Source organism: Brachyhypopomus gauderio, unplaced genomic scaffold (assembly GCF_052324685.1).
Source record: "Brachyhypopomus gauderio isolate BG-103 unplaced genomic scaffold, BGAUD_0.2 sc56, whole genome shotgun sequence".
In the NCBI taxonomy this organism is placed as follows: domain Eukaryota; kingdom Metazoa; phylum Chordata; class Actinopteri; order Gymnotiformes; family Hypopomidae; genus Brachyhypopomus; species Brachyhypopomus gauderio.
In genome coordinates this window covers 76,806-96,927 of record NW_027506879.1, presented here as the reverse complement: position 1 = coordinate 96,927, position 20,122 = coordinate 76,806, and the positions used below count along the sequence as shown (strand labels likewise).

General features: G+C 38.2%; 2 long non-coding RNA genes across 6 annotated transcripts; one reads left to right on the top strand and one right to left on the bottom strand.

The window, feature by feature from the left end:
* The first annotated feature begins 2,235 nt into the window (after positions 1 to 2,235).
* Positions 2,236 to 16,848, top strand: LOC143488820 (uncharacterized). Of its 5 annotated transcripts, none has more exons than XR_013124540.1 (9): positions 2,236 to 2,250; positions 3,634 to 3,659; positions 4,820 to 4,874; positions 6,797 to 12,590; positions 12,735 to 12,850; positions 13,329 to 13,420; positions 14,043 to 15,403; positions 15,513 to 15,698; positions 15,800 to 16,848. It is a non-coding gene; the product is annotated as an uncharacterized LOC143488820 (long non-coding RNA). The 5 variants fall into 5 exon arrangements; XR_013124543.1 differs by lacking the exon at positions 2,236 to 2,250 and having other exon boundaries at positions 2,334 to 3,659; positions 14,043 to 14,139; positions 14,384 to 15,403; XR_013124542.1 differs by lacking the exon at positions 2,236 to 2,250 and having other exon boundaries at positions 2,334 to 3,659; positions 14,043 to 14,446; positions 14,748 to 15,403.
* On the bottom strand, positions 4,713 to 7,251 carry LOC143488823 (uncharacterized). The gene is made up of 2 exons (XR_013124545.1): positions 7,144 to 7,251; positions 4,713 to 7,107 (listed from the first exon to the last, which is right to left on the bottom strand). It is a non-coding gene; the product is annotated as an uncharacterized LOC143488823 (long non-coding RNA).
* Positions 16,849 to 20,122: the final 3,274 nt, after the last annotated feature.

Below are 20,122 nucleotides of genomic sequence, written 5' to 3'. Positions count from 1 at the left end.
CTCCCTGCTGAACCTGTGACTGAGATGCAAACACTTGAGTAAGCATGTGTGTGCCTGTGCTTGTGCACGTGTGTGTTTGTGTCGTCACTGGGTAGGTATGGCTAGGGCAATGTGTATTTGAAACCCATAGGTAGGCCAGTACATGTGTGTGTGCATGTGTAATAGACTGAGAGAGATAGGCTTGGTGTGATTGAGAGTGTTCATGAATTAGGGCTGTATATGTGAATGTGTGTGTTTGTGTTTGCGTATAATGGGCAATATTATGCCTTAACATACTATGTGAGTTGGATGTGAATTGAAATATGAACAGCTTGAGAAATCTGTACACTCCAGTGCACTGATGATTTCTGCATTCACGTGGACTTTCTTTCATCGTAAGACACTATGAAGCACTACAGGACTCACACAATGCTTGAAAAATACTGCAATTAATGGGCCACTTGTTATGCACATTTGCACCTCTACCATGACATTTGTTGCACAGATTGGCTACTGGTGTTTAGTCGTCTTCTCATACCACATACAGAAGCACTATCATAGTGCCTACGACTTCTCAGGAATGACAACTAAGTAGATGACTATGCTTGTCGTAATCATAATTATTAGTTATTTCTTGTAGGACTACATTGTTTAACATGCTGTATATATCCTTCACACAGCTCTTATTGATTGTCAGTTGTTTATCTTTGTAAACCAAAACAAACCCATCACTCATCATTTCATCTTTAATAAAAATATTTGCCAATCATCTACTCGTGTACATTGTGACTTTCACTCAGTTTGCATATATAAACCACTTGGCCTTTGACTGCACGTGTGTGTGTGTGTGTGTGTGCGTGCGTTAAGTGGTTAAGTGCTCAGCAACCTCTAGATGGAAGAGTAAAAGGGAAAGGCTACATATTGCTTTTCCTCACCTAGTTGAGCTCTGAAATCAAGCCCTCCCCAAAACTGGGCAGAGCTGTGGGCTGAGGAGTCAGACTCACCCTGGCATTCGCTGTTTAGACTTTCACTACACAGCAGTGAGTGTGTGTATAATGGGCAGTGTCAGTTGTCACAGTGAACTCACATGTCTGACAAGACAGGAGTGTGCCTGTGACGTTTGGTGTGAGTACATGAAAGCATTCATGAGCTAGAGCTGTATTTGTTTGTGTATGTGTGTGTGTGATAGAGAGAGTGTGTGAGTGTTATCAAAAACAAACTAAATGTTAGTTTGTGCATGTGATTGTTAGTCCCTGAAGTATGGATAAGAATGGCTAGGGCAGTGTAGTTATGGGGCAGTTGCAATATGAAATATATATGTCATGAAGAGGTTTTAGGAGTGTCAGTTGTCACAGACAACTCACATGTCTGATGATGGTGTATGTAGTGTATGTGCTGAACCTATGACTGAGATGCGTAAGCATGTATGTAATCACTGGGTAGGTATGGGTGAAGCAATGTGTATATGAAACCAATAGGTAGGCCAGTGCATGTGTGTGCATGTATAATAAAGAGAGAGAGAGAGAGAGAGAGAGAGAGAGAGAGAGAGAGAGATAGAGAGAGAGAGAGAGAGAGAGAGAGAGAGAGAGAGATAGGTTTGTTGTGATTATGTGAAAGTGTTCATGAGTAAGGGCTGTATGTGAATGTGTGTCTGTGTGTGTATAATGGGCAGTGTTAGTTGTCACAGTGAGCATGTCTGACATAATATGGTGGAGTGTGTAATACAGAGAGAGATAAGAGGGAGAAAAGACCATGTGTAGTGAGTACTGTAGGTAGATCTGTGAGTGTTTATGCTATATGTGATACGTTTTGATTAGAATGCTTGAAGTGGATTTCTTAATGAGAAGTCTAGACAATAGGCCTATGAGGCAGTAAAAAACATGACTAAATAATAATAAAAAAAAAACAGAATTTATCAACATGCTGACAAATACTTATTTTGGTTTGTCATGGTGTTCTTGTGGTAGCCAAGTATAATAAAGAAAGTGAGTGCATGTTTACTTACAGGGCTGTGTGTGTGCGTTTTTGAGGCCATGGGACATGAAAACCACACAAGACATTTACTTCTAATTATTTGATTTTCAGAATCATAAATATTAGGATCACAACAAATGTGATGGCTTTAAAAGACTGACTAATGTGGACTTAAAGTCATTGTGGTTGTTGAAGGGTGTCTGCTGCCCGTGTATCCTGTTCTGGTCGATGGCCCCGCCCCAGAATGTTCCCTCGCACGTGCGATCAGGTTCTTTCGTGCATTCTGCTCTTGTTGAGGTAAGATGTGCTTTGGTCTCTTAAGTAGTGTAAGACAATTGTCTAAAATGTGCTGTTTTTTAATATGCTGGGTTAATGTTCTTGTTTGTGATAAAGTTACTTGTGTGGACGTAAAGTTTAGTGAGGGAGATAATGAGATAAATTAAGAATAAAAGTATGTTATAATGTAATTAGCGCGTGTGCTAGTTCAATGCTATCATGCTGTTTGCGCTTAGCATGCTAGTCCGATTAGACAAATGTCAGAAATGTGTTGTTTTTGACGTCGGATTTTTGCTCTAGATTGTTTGGTTAATTGTGTTTAGATGGACGTTTTAGTGTATGAGATGGCAAATGAGCTAAATAAAGGATTAAAGTATGTTATAACGTGGTTAGTGCGTTCGCTAGTACAACGCTAGCATGTTCCGTGCGTATGCTAGCGGAACGTTTTTGTGCTGTTGTAGTTGTCCAGAGTGCCATCAGTTTTCATTTATATTGCCTAGTTCTTTCATGAAAACGAGTTATTTGATGTTACATATATTTGCAGTGTACATGTATGAGCAAGTATACATGATTTGTATATGTATGAGTAAGAGCGGTTTTGTAGTTGCTCTAAGATGGCGTGTGGGTCTTGTGCCTGTAATGGCGGCGCCCAGTGCAGCTGACCACGAGGGCGCTGGCTGAGTAGGCGTGGTTGTAGATGTAGTGAAGTAGTAGCACTTACACGTACTGATTTATAACTGTACAATCGGGCGATTCGTGTATATGGTTTAATGTAGCCCAGATAATGGTGTATTTGGGTAAATGAAGCGTCTGCTGGGTCGAGTGTTGCTATGCATGTTTTGTGCTCGTTGGAAAACCTGGTCACGCACAGGTTTTAATTTTTTTAGTCAAAATAATGGACTATGAGTATGTTATGTATATAATTTTTTACGTTGTGTATAAAAATGTACGTGCTTGCAGAGGCAATTTGTGCTTTTTATACTAGTCTGAATGTGAATGTTTTTTTGTGTCGGTGGTTTGTCAGCACCAAAATGTATGTGAAATATGAATAGACGTCTATCACATTGCAAATGTAAATGGAGTTATTGCATTTGAATTTTGAGCTCAAAGTTGCTTGTATGTGTGGAACATGCGTGTTAGGCTACATTTTCATTTTAATATTGACACAGAAAAGCTTCCATACTTATATACACTAGCCCAAAAACTTGATAAGTATGGTGCTTTAGTGACGCTGTATAACTGTAGCCTTAAGTAGAATAGAAAGATTCTAAGTGTCCAATTAATGATTCATGTCGTTATAGCAGCTTTTTAAAATTATACATATGAATTATTTTAACCCATTAATGTTTACTAACTGTTACAAATGTGTTCTGTCTATTTTCTATGAATTGCCTGTTGGTGAAGGAGAATTCTGCTGGAACACATTAAAGGTATGTTTGAAGTGTATCGTGTATGAGCAGTGGTTGAACTGGTATACTTTTATAAAACGGTGCACACAATGAATGGTGAGAGTAGTTGATGTGCTGCAGAATAATTGTTCATTTATGATGAGTATCTGTAGTGATATGTAAACACTTGGAAGCAATAATGTAAAATGTATAGAAGAGAACTCAGAAACTGCAGCTCCAACTTCTCAAAGTCCTGTTCAATGTGTACCCTGTCTTAATTGTGCTTTGATGTTTGAAACTTGATTAGGTACAGTAAGTTAACCTGCTTATTGCCTAGACTAAATTTATACTCCTATTTGGAACAGAGTAAACTGCAGTGTAGCGGATGTCTTGAAGTAGTCTTCATTGTATTCTGTGTTGAGGACAATTTGATGCATTCTCACAGTTTAATTGGCTCATGAATATTCTGTCCAATAGTTTAAAGATTATGCAGCAGTAATTACATGAATGCAGTGAATGTGTAGTATTTGCGCTAGAAATATTTAATGCATGCTATAAAATAGCCCATCAAATGGTAATACACTTGTGAGTATGTGCAACAGGTATCACATGTGCTGCTGATTACATGATACTGATCAACTTTGAAAGATGTGAAATGTGCTGTTGGTGTGACAATTAAGACACAAGAATAATAACACACACACAACGCCTGCTGGTTGAAGATGCCACACACACGCGATAATCTTGGAGCAACGCCTGCTTGATGAAGATGCCACACACAACGCCTGCTGGATGAAGATGCCACACACACACATGCATTTTAGCTGTGGAGTTGATTTTGTGTTGAGTGGTGTATACAAAATTATTATATAGTATTATTAATTTAACAACCTGTGTTGAAATTGATGCTTAGAAGTTAGAATGGACTAATATTTTAATTATTTTCACATTTTCATTTTAAAATTAACATAGATAAACTTCCATACCATACTTATATACACTAGCCAAATAACTTGATAAGTATGGGGCTTTAGTAATGCTGTATAACTGTAGCCTTAAGTAGAATAGAAAGATTCTAAGTGTTTGTCCAATTGATGATTCATGTCGTTATAGCAGCTTTTTAAAATTATACATATGAATTTTTTAACCCCTTAATGTTTACTAACTGTTACAAATGTGTTTTGTCTATTTTGTATGAATAGCTTGTTGGTGAAGGAGAATTGTGGTGAAGGAGAATTGTGCTGGAACACATTAAAGGTACGTTTGAAGTGTATCGTGTATGAACAGTGGTTGAACTGGTATACCTTTATAAAACGGTGCACACAATGAATGGTGAGAGTAGTTGATGTGTTGCAGAATAATTGTTCATTTATGATGAGTATCTGTAGTGATATGTAAACACTTGGAAGCAATAATGTAAAATGTATAGAAGAGAACTCAGAAACTGCAGCTCCAACTTCTCAAAGTCCTGTTCAATGTGTACCCTGTCTTAATTGTGCTTTGATGTTTGAAACTTGATTAGGTACAGTAAGTTAACCTGCTTATTGCCTAGACTAAATTTATACTCCTATTTGGAACAGAGTAAACTGCAGTGTAGCGGATGTCTTGAAGTAGTCTTCATTGTATTCTGTGTTGAGGACAATTTGATGCATTCTCACAGTTTAATTGGCTCATGAATATTCTGTCCAATAGTTTAAAGATTATGCAGCAGTAATTACATTAATGCAGTGAATGTGTAGTATTTGCACTAGAAATATTTAATGCATGCTATAAAATAGCCCATCAAATGGTAATACACTTGTGAGTATGTGCAACAGGTATCACATGTGCTGCTGATTACATGATACTGATCAACTTTGAAAGATGTGAAATGTGCTGTTGGTGTGACAATTAAGACACAAGAATAACACACACACACACAACGCCTGCTGGTTGAGGATGCCACTCAACGCCTGCTGGTTGAGGATGCCACTCAACGCCTGCTGGTTGAGGATGCCACTCAACGCCTGCTGGTTGAGGATGCCACTCAACGCCTGCTGGTTGAGGATGCCACTCAACGCCTGCTGGTTGAGGATGCCACTCAACGCCTGCTGGTTGAGGATGCCACTCAACGCCTGCTAGATGATGTGCCACACACACAAGATTAATCTTGGAGCAATGCCTGCTGTATGAAGATGACACACACATGCATTTTAGCTGTGAAGTTGATTTAGTGTTGAGTGGTGGTATACAAAATTATTATATAGTGAGTAAACATGGTTGAGTTTAGTGTCCAGTTGAGTAAGTGCACAAATGATGAGCTGAACAATGTATTATTAATTTAACTACTATTGAAATTAATGCTTAGAAGTTAGCATGGGCACGATAACACCCAGCAACATTTTCATAATACATATTCTGTTTCACAATGCATTATGTGGTAATATGTTTTAATTGCTAAAGTGGAACCAAATGGAATGTTTTTGTTTAACTTGTCTGTTAGATTAACTACGCTATTGGAACAAAGACATTTAATGTGTTAAATTGTTTATTTATATATACACTAAGTGATCAGTGCTTAGCACAAGTAGAGTATATGAAACAGCTGTTACACAGGTGCTGCTGACATCAAGCTCCTGAATCAGATGAAGAATGAATGTTGGCGTTCCAAGGAAGAAGCAAGAATGTCCTGTTGAAGCAAAGCCTGCTGAACACATCTCACACACACAATACATTTTTAAACTGTTGAGCTGAAAGTGTTTAGTGATGTACATATTTGCAACTTAAGCTTGTCTGATCAAGTATTCTGATGTGGTTATTTGTTTTAAAGCTATACAGCTTTTAAATGAGCAGTAAAGCGTGGTTTTGCTCATTGTATTCTGAAAAATGTACATTAGTGGAAATGGTCCCTTGAATCAAGTCCCTTGATTATAAAGTAATGCTTAGTTTGTATAACATGGTGTTAGGAAGGCATTTACTTCACAGTAATTTCTATATGCAATACTGTAACAATGTATGCAAGTAAGAAATTAGTCATGAATACACCTGTCACGAATACAATGTCTGTTCTGATTTTTTTTTACCTTTTTTCTTTTTATGATTTGATATGTGCTGTTTGTATTAAGTAATATTGATTGATTAGTATGTCGTGTTGGGATAGACATCATAGGTTTTGACTGGTTGTGTGTTTGTATTTTCAGATGCCTCGCACGAAAGCTTCGCTGAGGTCGGCTGCAGCCAGGAGGAGGATTACGGAGCGGCTTGTGGCTCAGACTGACGGGGTTCTGGCTTTTTCCCCTGACAAAAAGGTCCTGACTGAGACTGTTCCTGTGAGCCACAGCTGTCCTGCAGACCAGATCTCGTCTCTGACTGACGGGGTTATGCCTTCATCCCTTGACAAAAAAGGTCTGACTGACACGGGAGTGCTCCTGAAGAGCACTCCTCAAAGCAATTTACAAACTCAAGCTGCCAAATACCTGCCAAATACCTTGCCAAATACCTTGCCAAATACCTTGCCAAATACCTTGCCAAATACCTTGCCAAATACAATTGCCAAATACTTGCCAAATACCTTACCAGATACAAGCTGCAAAACTGATTCTGATGAATGTGTACATGTGGATATGCTCAGAGGTTCTTTTCATCAAGCTCATCCAAAGTTTGGCATAAACAGTAACAAACAATGTGTTGCAAATAGTATTACTGCCATCATGACTAACAAAGTAAAAAATGTGCTTTCTTGGACAATCAGAGACCTTGATGATGTTCTGCTGAATGGTGACAGATTCTACAGCAATATAAGAGATGCCGGCAAAATTCATGATCCATTGGGCTATTTATATGTTACAGATGTACCTACAGAATACACTGTGTGTGGATATGACTTTTCAATAAATTTTCATGATGAAATGTTTACTGGGAAGTTTGGCGTCACTGAATATGGACCGTTACAAAACGTTCTTATGTCACATGATGAGGCAATCCGAAGAGTGTTTATGCAATGTGAAGCATGTTTGTTTACTGTTAAAGAGAATACATGTGCTATCATTAAACAAGACTCCTGGTATGTGCTGATTGACTCTCATTCACGAAGCGAAAACGGTGCACGTATTGATTCAGGCAAGAGTTTGGCTGCTTTTTATGCTGACATGGAATCATTACTTAACCACGTTATGATACTTGGTCTTTCACTGAAAGCTGAAGGAGCACAATTTGAAGTTACTGGCGTTGTTGTGAACATAACTGGCAGAAGCACAGCGGAAGAGAAAACACAAGGTGGTTTGTCTGTCACTACACACCGAGAGCTCTACAGCAGTGTGCTAAAACGAAATCGTAACACAAATGAAAATGAAACTAAAAAAGGTGACGCATTTGACCGTTCACAACCCTGCAGCAAAGCAAACGTGCAAAGTAAACGCAAAGCAGCTGACAATGATTCCGAGGTGAAAACGGTACCCGAACTGCATGTTGGTAAACGAATGAAGCATGTAAACAACCTTACCGATGTATCTGTGAGAAATGACAGTGACGTGCTGATTGGCGACACACAACGTGAATACTTTCAGTTTTGTCCATTGACAGTGAAACAGCAGAAGACATTATGTTTAAGGCAAAACGTTGTGTACATCGAACATGCTCGTAGCGACCAAATCATACCAGTACCGATGGGTGATCCTTGTGAAACAAAAACTATCATTGGTGACGGTAACTGTTTATTCAGATCACTGGCATTTGCAATTAGCGGAAGTGAGAAAGAACACAGAAAAATACGACGTGCTGTAACTACACAAATGGAGAGAAACGAATCTAAGTACATTAACTGTCTTCGACAAGGGTTTTCATCTGTTGCAAATTATCTTGCTACTTCCCGAATGAAATACGTGGGAACCTGGGCTACTGAAGTTGAAATACAAGCTGCAGCCGATCTTTTTTTTACCAATATATTTACATTCACTAGAAATACGTGGCTAAAATATTCATCGTGCAATAGTTGCGACCAAGATGCGGGAATATACCTCAAACATTGTAGCGAGTCTCATTATGAAGTAGTGACGTGTGTTAAAGTTCCTGATGGACAGACCTGTGCCGCACTAGGTTTAAAGAGATGTGACAGCAGAAAATCAGAAACAAAGTCCAGTCGCTCTGAACTTGAGAAACGGAGAATCAAATATGGAACAAGCCAGGAGGAAAAGATTCAGAGAACACTGAAACGATACCGTGAAAATGAAATATACAGAGATAGTGTCAAAACACGTAGCAGTGTTGAATACGCAACGAATTCGCAACATAAAGAACGGAATAAACAGTTAAGCATAAACAAATATGCGACGGATATGGAACACAGAGGAAAAGTTAAACAAGCAAGTGTAAACAAATATGCGACGGATATGGAACACAGTGGAAAAGTTAAACAAGCAAGTGTAAACAAATATGCGACGGATATGGAACACAGAGGAAAAGTTAAACAAGCAAGTGTAAACAAATATGCGACGGATATGGAACACAGTGGAAAAGTTAAACAAGCAAGTGTAAACAAATATGCGACGGATATGGAACACAGGGAACATGTGAAACAATTAAGTATTAATAAATATTCCTCAAATGAACATCACAGAGAGACTATAAAAAGACAGAGTTTTGACGCTTATCATACCGATCCAGAATATCAAACGGCTAAGAAAAAGAAGAGTATGGAGAGGAGTTTTGAAGCTTATCATCATGATCCTCAACATCAAGCAGCTAAGAAACAACTTGGTATTGAGAGGTATAAAACAGACATCTGCTATGCTAACGTTACTAAAAACAGAAGTAAAGAAAGAAAGAACACAGAAAAAAGGAAACACAAAGATATTAACTATGTGACTGAAAACTTCAGAGAGAAAATAAGTACTGGTCCTGAATATGTGTGCTCAGTATGCCATCGACTATTGTTCAAGAATCAAGTAATCAAATGCAGAAAAGATACATATCTCAATAAAGCCCAGGAGGTTGTTTCCATAGCAGAGAGATGTATTACTGACACATACTTACATCGATGTAGTCATACCTGTGTTCCTAAGTGTAACATTCAAACTGGCCCTGCTGGATCACTGTGGATTTGCTACACATGTCACAGAAAGATTCTTAATGGGAAAATGCCAGAAGAAAGTGTTATGAACAATCTTGCACTAGAACCAATTCCACCTGAACTACACAATCTAAACTCACTTGAACAACATCTGATTGGGATGAATATTCCATTCATGAGACTTGTGTCTTTACCAAAAGGTGGACAGAATGGTGTTCATGGACCTGTTGTGTGTGTTCCATCTAACATTACAGATGTAACTGAAGTGCTACCAAGAACAGAAAATGTTGATTTGATGATTCGCATAAAACTAAAGAGGAAATTGACTTACAAGGGGCACTATGAGTACAAATTTGTTAATACAGAAAAAATAAAGGATGCATTATTGTACCTCAAACAACATAATGACTTTTACAGAGATGTGACATTTAATAATGACTGGGTCAATCCACTAAATAAAACTGAACATGAAACACAAGAGCCTGATGACACATGTACACAGCATGTTGATGAGGAGAACAATGATGAGAATAATGAATCTGAAGATGTGGATATAGATGAAACCTTGCACGACAGACAACAGCACGGTATGTTCATGGATACCTGTTTACAACCTGTTGATATTGCACAAGAGGTTTTGGATCAGCACTTTGATGGCATAATGTCTGTGGCACCTGCAGAAGGTAATAATCCTGTAAGGCTCTTGAACGATCATTCAAATGAGGCAAAGTGTTTTCCAGTTCTATTTCCAAATGGTACGGGTACTTTTCATGACCACAGAAAAGAGAAACTCACACTGAGCAGATACTTGAACACCAGAATACTCAACGCAGACGGACGTTTTGCAAAGAACTTGGATTACATTTTTTATGGTCAATATTTGTCAGAGTTAAATCAGATTGTGTCAAATGTGTCTATTGCATTGAGAAAAGGACATGATACACGCAACAAACCTGTGATTACATCAGAAATGTTGACTAACAGAGAAGCCTTGCAGAACATTTTCAATTTTGATGAAGGGTATAAATTCTTAAGACCTATTCGTGGTACACCCCCTTTCTGGCAAAGTGTTCAAAAAGACCTGTTTGCAATGGTGCGACAACTGGGTATTCCCACATGGTTTTGCTCATTTTCATCTGCTGATCTGCGTTGGCCAGAATTATTGCAAACTATTCTCAAACAAGAGGGGAGAGAAACTTCTACTGATGATCTAGACTGGTCAGAAAGATGTGCTCTAATAAAAACTAACCCTGTCACAGCAGCCAGGATGTTTGAACATCGATTCCACTATTTCCTTAAAGATGTGATTATGTCTGAAGCACAACCGATTGGCGAAATTGTTGATTACTTTTACAGAGTTGAATTTCAACAGCGTGGCTCACCTCACACTCACTGCTTGTTTTGGGTCAAGGATGCACCTCAAGTGGACAAAAATGATGATGATGAAGTTGTGTCATTTGTAGATCACTATGTGACATGTGAAATGCCATCGGAGGATGACAAAGAAATGCATGACATTGTTTCCAGTGTACAACAACACAGCAAAAGACATTCAAAATCATGCAGAAAAAAGAAAACAACTTGTCGTTTTAATTTTCCACGCCCACCGAGTAGCAGAACATTTATAACAAGGCGTAAAACTGACAATCCTGAAAAAGATGCTAAAGAGAAAGATGAGAATTATGTGGAATCAGCCAAAGGTAATAACATGCCTTCAATGGAAAAAGATGTAGCAGAGGCTATCATGAAAAAAGTAAAAGATGCGTTATTGAATACAGATGTTATCTTTGATTCTACTGAGGAGTTATTTGCTTCGCTTGGTATAAGTCAAGAGATATTTGAAGCTGCTTACATCAGAGTGTCTCGAAAAACTACTTTTGTCCTAAAAAGAAAACCAGGTGACATATGGGTAAACCAATACAACAGAGATCTTATACGTTGTTGGAATGCAAATATGGACATTCAGTTTGTAGTTGATGCATATTCTTGCATTGTGTATATAATCTCTTACATTTCCAAAGCTGAGAGAGAGATGGGATTGCTTTTGTCACGTACTCAAAAAGAAGCCACAGAACAAGGTAACCTTGACGCTAAACATGCTTTACGGAAACTCGGAAGTGTATTTTTACACAATCGTGAAGTTTCAGCTCAGGAAAGTGTGTACCGACTTACTAACATGAAACTGAAAGAAGCCTCTCGCAAAGTGCAATTTATTCCTACTGGTGATAACGTAGTGAGAATGAGTCTTCCACTTCACGTAATACAAACGCGAGCTGAATATGACAATGATGATAATCAAAACATATGGATGAACAGCATCACAGACAGATACAGATATAGACCAAAAACGGACGAATTTTCCCAGATGTGTTTAGCCAGTTTTGCATCGGAGTACAGAATATTGTCAAAATCTGAAAGTTCAGCTCGTGATGCCATAAAGTTGGAGAAAAGCTTAGGATTCATAAGGAAACGGACACGAACAGATTCTGCTGTTGTGCGATACGCTCGCTTTTCACCCACAAAACATCCAGAGAAGCATTATCAAAGTATTTTGCAATTGTTTTTGCCTCATTATTTGGATTGTCAACTCAAGCCACCAACTTTCAACACTTATGAGGATTTTTATAAGACTGGGTTTATCAAATATTCTGATGAAGAAGTCCAATCAGTCAAAACAATAGTAGACTTAAATATGTCATATTTCGAGAAAGATGCTGACACAATAGATGAAGCCGAGGAACAGTTAAAAAGAAACGGTGCAGTGGAAGATGCTTGGGCGGAAATCTGTCCAGAGAATGAACGTGAACGTTTAGAATGTCTTCACAGAAAAGAAAATCCTACTGATGAAACAGAGCAAAATATTTCTGCTGCTGACATACCTGATTTATTACCAGCTGAACCACGCTGTGCTATAGGAAAAGAGAAAGGTATGCGAAAAGAGGAAGCAATGTATGTGCTTCGTTCACTAAACGAACAACAGTCTGAAATATTTTACAAAATTCGACATTGGTGTTTAGAAAAGACACTTGCTAAAAACCCGCAGCCATTTCATGTGTTTATATCTGGTCCAGGTGGTGTTGGAAAATCCATGTTAATCAAAGCAATATACTACGAATCATGTCGCATCCTGTCCCGATTGTCAGATAATCCAGATGAGACGCATGTGTTAATAACAGCTCCAACTGGTGTAAGTGCATTTAACATCGACGCTGCAACAATACACAACTGTTTCTCTATATCACCAGAGGTAACGCTGCCTTATCAACCGCTCGGAGATGAAAAGATAAATTCACTGAGAGCTAAATTGGGAAATCTACAAATTGTCATTATTGATGAAATCTCAATGGTTGATCACAAACTCTTATCGTATATTCATGGCAGATTGAGACAAATTAAACAACAAGGAGATTATTCTGCTTTTGGAAATGTGTCTATAATTGCAGTTGGAGATTTTTATCAACTTTCTCCTGTGAAAGGAAAGTCTCTATACACTGAGCCTAAAGGTGTAAATCTATGGCAGAACCACTTTGCATTGGTTGAGCTGTCACAAATCATGAGACAAAAAAACATGGAGTTTGCTCAGTTACTGAGTCGTTTAAGGAAACACAAAAGACAAGATAATTTGTCAGAACATGATGTGAATATGTTGAAATTATGTGAAACAGGTGGTGAAGGTGATGAACTGGACAGTACTGCTCTGTATATTTATGCAACAAATGCTGAAGTGGATGATCACAATGCAAACATGTTGAAGAAGGTATGTGCAGACATTACTATCATTCATGCACAGGACTTTGAAAAGGTTGCAAAAACAGGTCGGCTGGAAAAAATGCATGGACATCATGTTCATACTACCCACACGTCTTTACCAGAATCTCTTCACATCGCTGTAAATGCTCATGTTATGCTTCTTAAAAACATTGATGTAGCAGACGGACTTGTAAACGGTGCATTTGGTACAGTTGCTGAAGTGTGTTTTGATTCTGAAGATGACTTTCCAGCCAAAATATATGTCACATTTGAAAATGAAAGAATAGGAAATAAATTAAGAGCAAAACATCCTTGTTTAAAACCAGGATTTGAAAAAGCCACTCCTATTTTCCCTGAAGAAGAAAGAGTGACAAAAAGTGGTGGAATGCGACGACAGTTTCCCCTGAAATTAGCTTGGGCTTGCACTGTTCACAAAGTACAAGGTCTTACTGTGGAAAAAGCTGTTGTGTCACTAAAAAAGATATTTGCAGCAGGACAAGCATATGTGGCCTTGAGTCGTGTAACATCTTTGGAAGGGCTTAAGATAAAAGATTTCAAAGAGAGTGCTATTTATGCAAAAGAAGACATTGAACAGTCATTACATAACATGCCTCTATTTATTGAACCAGTGACAGAGCTGCCACCTCCCTGTGGGTCATACAAGATTCTTCTGCACAATGTTGAAGGACTAACATGCCATGTGGAAAACCTGAGACATGATACGAGGTACATGGAAGCTGACATTATCTGTGTGACAGAAACTTGGTTACAACCAAATGATTGCAACATTGATATTGAATTATCTGAATTTACATTCTATAGTAAACCCAGATGTTTTTCATATGACACTAGTCAGGTGATGTTTGCTGACTTGAAGGATCGACAACATGGTGGTGTTGGTGTGTATTATAAACGACATACTGGTTGTAGTATTGTTGATTTACCATGCATTAACATTGAATGCCTGCAGTTCATCCTACCTCAGCTGAATACAACAGTGGCAGTTCTGTACAGACCTCCTTCCTACAATCTGGTAATGTTTCAAAATAACCTGATACACTTGATTTCTCATATTGACAGGTTCCCAGGAAGAAAAGTGATCATGGGAGATTTCAATGAAAATCTTTTTGTAACAAGTACAGTCAGTAATACTATGCAACTCCATGGCTTTACTCAGGTTATAAGAGAACCAACAACTGAACATGGCACTTTGATTGATCATGTATATATCAAAGATGTTTCTGCAGAAGATGTCAGTGTTTCTGTTATGCCAACATATTTCAGTTTTCATGAATGTATTGTACTGAATTGTTTTCATTAATCTTCAATTTCAGGTACTTAACGTTTGCTGACGGTTTGCTGACACTTTACTGACAATTTGGTGACACTTTGAACTAAAACTTTTGATTAAGTCAGGCACAAATTGAAGCGTCCACGATGTGGGGGGCTGGGGGATACAGGGGGTAAACTTTCTGGACGGCCTCTTGTGGGAACAGACTAAGGAGCTGAGAGTGCCCTATTAACTGGTTCACAGCATTTTATTTTATTGTATGTATTATTTATTTTATTTTTTTATTTTATTATGAAATATAAAGGTATTAATATAAAATACAGGCCAAATGTTTAACAAAGCAAAACAGTTCTCAAATCATCTGTTAAAGGACTGTTGACAAATATCATACTTCAGGACTGAATCCACAGGTAATACAGTTTCCAAGAAGCAATAAACATGGACATTTAACTTCACATCTAATCCTGCACAAACCAAAATTCCTGATTAAAGGCTGGAGCTATTGGTCAAAGAGTGGTCAGTGCTGCCTACATGTCTGGGAACCTGGTGTCATACAGGAAAGCCAGGAATGTCCTTCTAAAGGCCAGGGACAAGTTGCAGTCAACTATCAAGGATGTGACATCAAGCACATATGGAATCACTTGCATGCTATCACAGATTACAGAGATGGACAGATTTGGTATCTGCTGCGTTCACCAGGTAAGATGTTCTATTGTAATTTGGAGACAAACATATCTTTATGTAAAGTTAAACTACCATTGTACTGTGACAGGTGCACATTAACCATGTCTGTGTCTGATGTGCTCAGATCTTTATGGAGGGTTCCCTTACACAAGGCATGTGGTCTTGATGGCATCAATGGTTCATCAGTGTGCACTGTAGGACCATGTTACAGTCATCTACCAATGATGTCACATCTAGCACATGTGGATTGGCATACACTCTATCACAGAATTAAAAGGTGGACAGGTCTGTGATACAAGTGTTGCTGCAGGTATGCTAAACATATTTCATATTCCTTTAGAGACCAGACAAACACCTTCACTCTAACTGTCACAGCTGCACCTTAACTATCTCTCTATTTGATGTGCTCAGATGATTCTTCAGGAGAATTCAGTCACACAAGTCCTTCCTACCTGAGGCTCAACTTCCATATTGGAGGGACTGTGACTACTAGCTGGGCCGCCCAATGGAGGATGGGTTCCCTTTTGAGTCTTGGTCCTCCCAAGGTTTCTTCCTAATCATGCCAAGGGAGTTTTTCCTTGCCACTGTCGCCCCTGGCTTGCTCATTAGGGATATGGACCCATGCGCTTGTAAAGCTGCTTGCATACTGCACATAGAGATATATAGATATCTACACATATTGTGATTACTAACTACAGGTCTGCTTTGAACTCAATAATGACAAAATTTTAATTTACAGTGGACTGTATTATTATCTGATGTTTCTTTTATTTGCTGTGAACCAGTACAGGGCACCTCAGCTCCTTAGTGAGGGATTATTACAATAGTTATACTATACATTATCATAAATTTTTTTTTATTATATTTATCTAGAGAAATGATCTCAAATAAACAGACTGAATGTCACAGTCCTGCCTCCCTCCTGTCGGTCATGTCTTCCGTTTGTCTTTTATTTTGAAATTCCTCATTGTGTCTGACTTCACTCCCCTGCCTTGTTTTCTGCCCCTCGTTATTGCTTTCTGGTGTGTCTTGTTAAGTACCTTCTTTGGTCAGTGTATTTAAGTCTTGCGTTTAGTCTCTTATGTGGTCTGTTATTGTAAGTACCACTTGCTTGTATGTTATTTGGTATCTTGGTCTTTTGTGTCTATAATACTAGTCTGTGTGTACTCCTTGTATTTTACATTCTCTGTTAGATGTACTTTGTGTGGTTTTGCTTGTTGTATTTTCTTTTCTTTAGCCTTGCCCACCCAGTTATTTCTGTTAGTGTTTGGTTCATATGTTAGATGTTTGATTTATTCTTGGTGTCTGTTCTGTGTGCTGTGTATGTATTCGTTTTGGTATTAAATCATTGGTCAGTCCGCACTTGCATTCAGCCTTCTCTCCTAGTTGTTATACTGAACATGAAAAGTTTTGCATTGTGTTGATTGTCAGTTATAAATAAAATACATTATGTTTATAAAGAGGTTCTCGTGTGTTATTATATTGACAGTTTGCACTGGTCTCAAATAGAGCCCAAATATGAAAATGTTTGTCAATATATAATGTTCTGACAATTTTATGCAAATGAAAATCACATACACTTGTTGTTTTTAGAAAATTGGGATTAGGGTTAGATACAAAGGCCATAGACCAAAGGCCTTAATCACTTTGAGCATGTGAGGTGAAATAATCAGAGGTGGACATTACAGGTTCAGAAAGTAAAAGTCTTCAGCAGGATTTTACTGAAGCTTGCTATATTTTCTAATTAGTGCAATGCAGGTAAAATGTGGAATCAACACAATCCAGGAGGACTGAGCAAAATCCTGCTGGTGACTTTTACTTCCTGAACTTGCAATGCCCACCTCTGGAAATAAGCCTCTTGAATGCAGATACTTAGTGCACATAGCCTGTATAAACAGATCTCCACATATGAGTGATCATGAGAACTTTATGAAAGAGTTTAAAAACTTTGACCTTTAAACAATGCGCTGTATTTTGGAAGGGAAAAGTCTAAAAACTATATGTGCATTTCAAATTTTGTCTCACAGCTCCATCTACTGGCCAAATAATTTGCAACTTTTGACACTTATTGCATGAAAGAGGTTTGTATACCTTTGGTAAATATATACAGTGCAGTGTAGTTAGTGTCACATGTCATCAATGATGAATATAAATCTTTAACAAAGCTGTTAGGACAGATTTGCACATTTTGACCTTTTGGCCAGCAGTGCCTTTTATTTCATATGATCAGAAAAGCAATAATTTACAATACAGGCAAAACGAACACAAGTACTCATGTTATTCTGTCCACAGAAGAATTAGGACATCATAAAAGTTCAGGACTAATCCACAGATCAGCAGATCATCCAACAGGAAGTAGACATGGACACTACTGCATATATAGATGGACCCAATCAAGAAATAACAGGCCATTGAGGCACTAAAGACAAAAATACATTTTATTGGAAAAAAAATTATTCAGATCATAGAACTAAATCGCATACTGAGATTAGCTTTGTGTGTGTATGAGTGTGTTTGTGTGGTGTTTCATGTGAGCAATAGTTTTCAGTCAGTTCCGGAATTTAGTATTACCATACTGATATTATAGTGACAAATAAGACATTTTAGTGAATTAAAAGGTTTATTTATGGTCAGGCAGTGCACTTTTATGAGATGTCATTTCAAAGTTAATTATTTCACTGTTCTGAATCATACAAGCCCCATTACTCGTCTGCATTCTGCATAACAGGATTGCATCACAAGTTTTTATGATTTCTTAGGTTTTTGGGTACTGTAGCGCCCTCGACAGGCCAATTTGAGGCACTAAAGGCCCAAAAGGTTCAAAAGAAATTGTATTGGCAAAATGATTTAGATCACAGAACTAAATCGCATGCTGAGATCAGCTTTGTGTGTCTTTGTGTGGTATTTCATGTGAGCAATAGTTTTAAGTCAGTTCCGGTGTTTGACCACTAGATGGAGCCCAAGTACTATCATACCGATACCTCATTAATCTCAGAAATGAAATAGGACATTTTGGTGAATTAAAAGGTTCATTTCTGGTCAGGCAGTGCACTTTTTGTTATGAGATGTAATTGCAATGTTATAGATCTCATTGATCTGAATCATACAAGACCAATTACTTGTCTGTATTCTTTATAACAAGATTGCAGCCTGAGTTTTTATGATTTTCTAGGTTTTTGGGTACTGTAGTGCCCCCGACAGGCCAATTTGAACCAAACTTGGCATACCTCACAGGGACCTCAGGCTATATAAGCAGTTCAAATTGCGAGTTGATCACTTACATGGTTTATGAGTTATAGCAATAAAGGTCATAAATGGCATGGCCACAATGATATAATGGGAAAATGGACCAATCAGATAAATAAAAATCCAACATTTTTTTAATCACTTTTTACCTACAGAGTCTACTGATTATGCTCATAGCAATTTTTCCATAATTGGATCAAATTCCTATGACTAGTTTGTAAATAGCTATTTTCAAACAACAGATGAATGTGACAAAAGTATGCATTTTTTAATAGGACTTGTAATTGCAAAGTTGTCAGGTCTACTGCAAGGAATAAAAAGAAACAAGTTGCATGTTCCTAAGTGAAAATTTGGAGGAGTTATGCATGATTTTCACAAATAGCGCCACCTAGTGGCCAAATGTTTTAAAACTGCACAGCATGACACATAGTCCTGAGATATGCACAGTGGTGAGGTTTGATGTTGTTTGGCCAATGGTAAGTCTGTCAAATGGCCAATTAATTCAAATAAAAATTAATTGGCTCATGGCGGCCATGTTTTTTGAGTGATGATGTCATCATTGTGTGTCTTGATATCACTTGGGCCCCTGATGATGCCTGTAAAGTTTTGGCTTGATGTGACTAATGGTTTCTGAGATACAGTTTTTCCCATGTTATAGCGCCCCCTATTGGACAATCGAGGCCAGCTTTGACCTATGACCTCGGAGTCATGTGCCCTAACAACTGTTAAAATTTTATGAAGATCCGTCAAAGCGTTGCTGAGATATGGCTGTTTAAGTAAATTTGGCCACGCCTTGGAGCTATTGATTGACATGTGACAACCAGACTGTATGCAAATCTCAAAATGTTTTTAAGCAACTTTGATAATGAGATTCTCCTGAATATTTTGACACCAAGGTTGTGGTGATCCGATGAAAAACCAAGGAGTAGTAGGAAAAAGTAGGTTTTGCATATTATGCAAATTAGCAAAAAATCTAAGTAGGCGGAGCTTAATGGTTCTTGAGGCTTTTTTGTTTGTCTGGAGCCAGGGAATCCACCTGAAGTGGAATTTTGTTTCTAGGACCTAAGGGGTGGGAGATATGGACCAAAACGCAAAAGGCTGCGCTATAGCGCCACCATCAGGCCAATGTGGGTGTCTGTACTTTAGCACGGTCTCGCAAAGAGACTACACCATTCTGCCAAGTTTGGTGTCTCTGGGCCTTACGGTCTAGGCTGCAGTATGCGTTTTATGCGGAGAAAAATAATAATAAATATAGCCGCAAGCGGCAATTACGGGGTCCAAGCTGAGGTTTGGCAAGATTTGCGCACCCACTGGTACATCATGTAAAGGTATTTGAAATGTATATGAAAGTATATGAAGCACGTTCGTGAATGAAGTGCCTGCTAAAAAAACAGAATCTAAATTGCAGCTTTTAAAACTTATGGTGGTGTGCTGCCCGGCGCGGGATTCGAACCGCCATTGTCCACATGCATTGTGGCCGGGAGCACC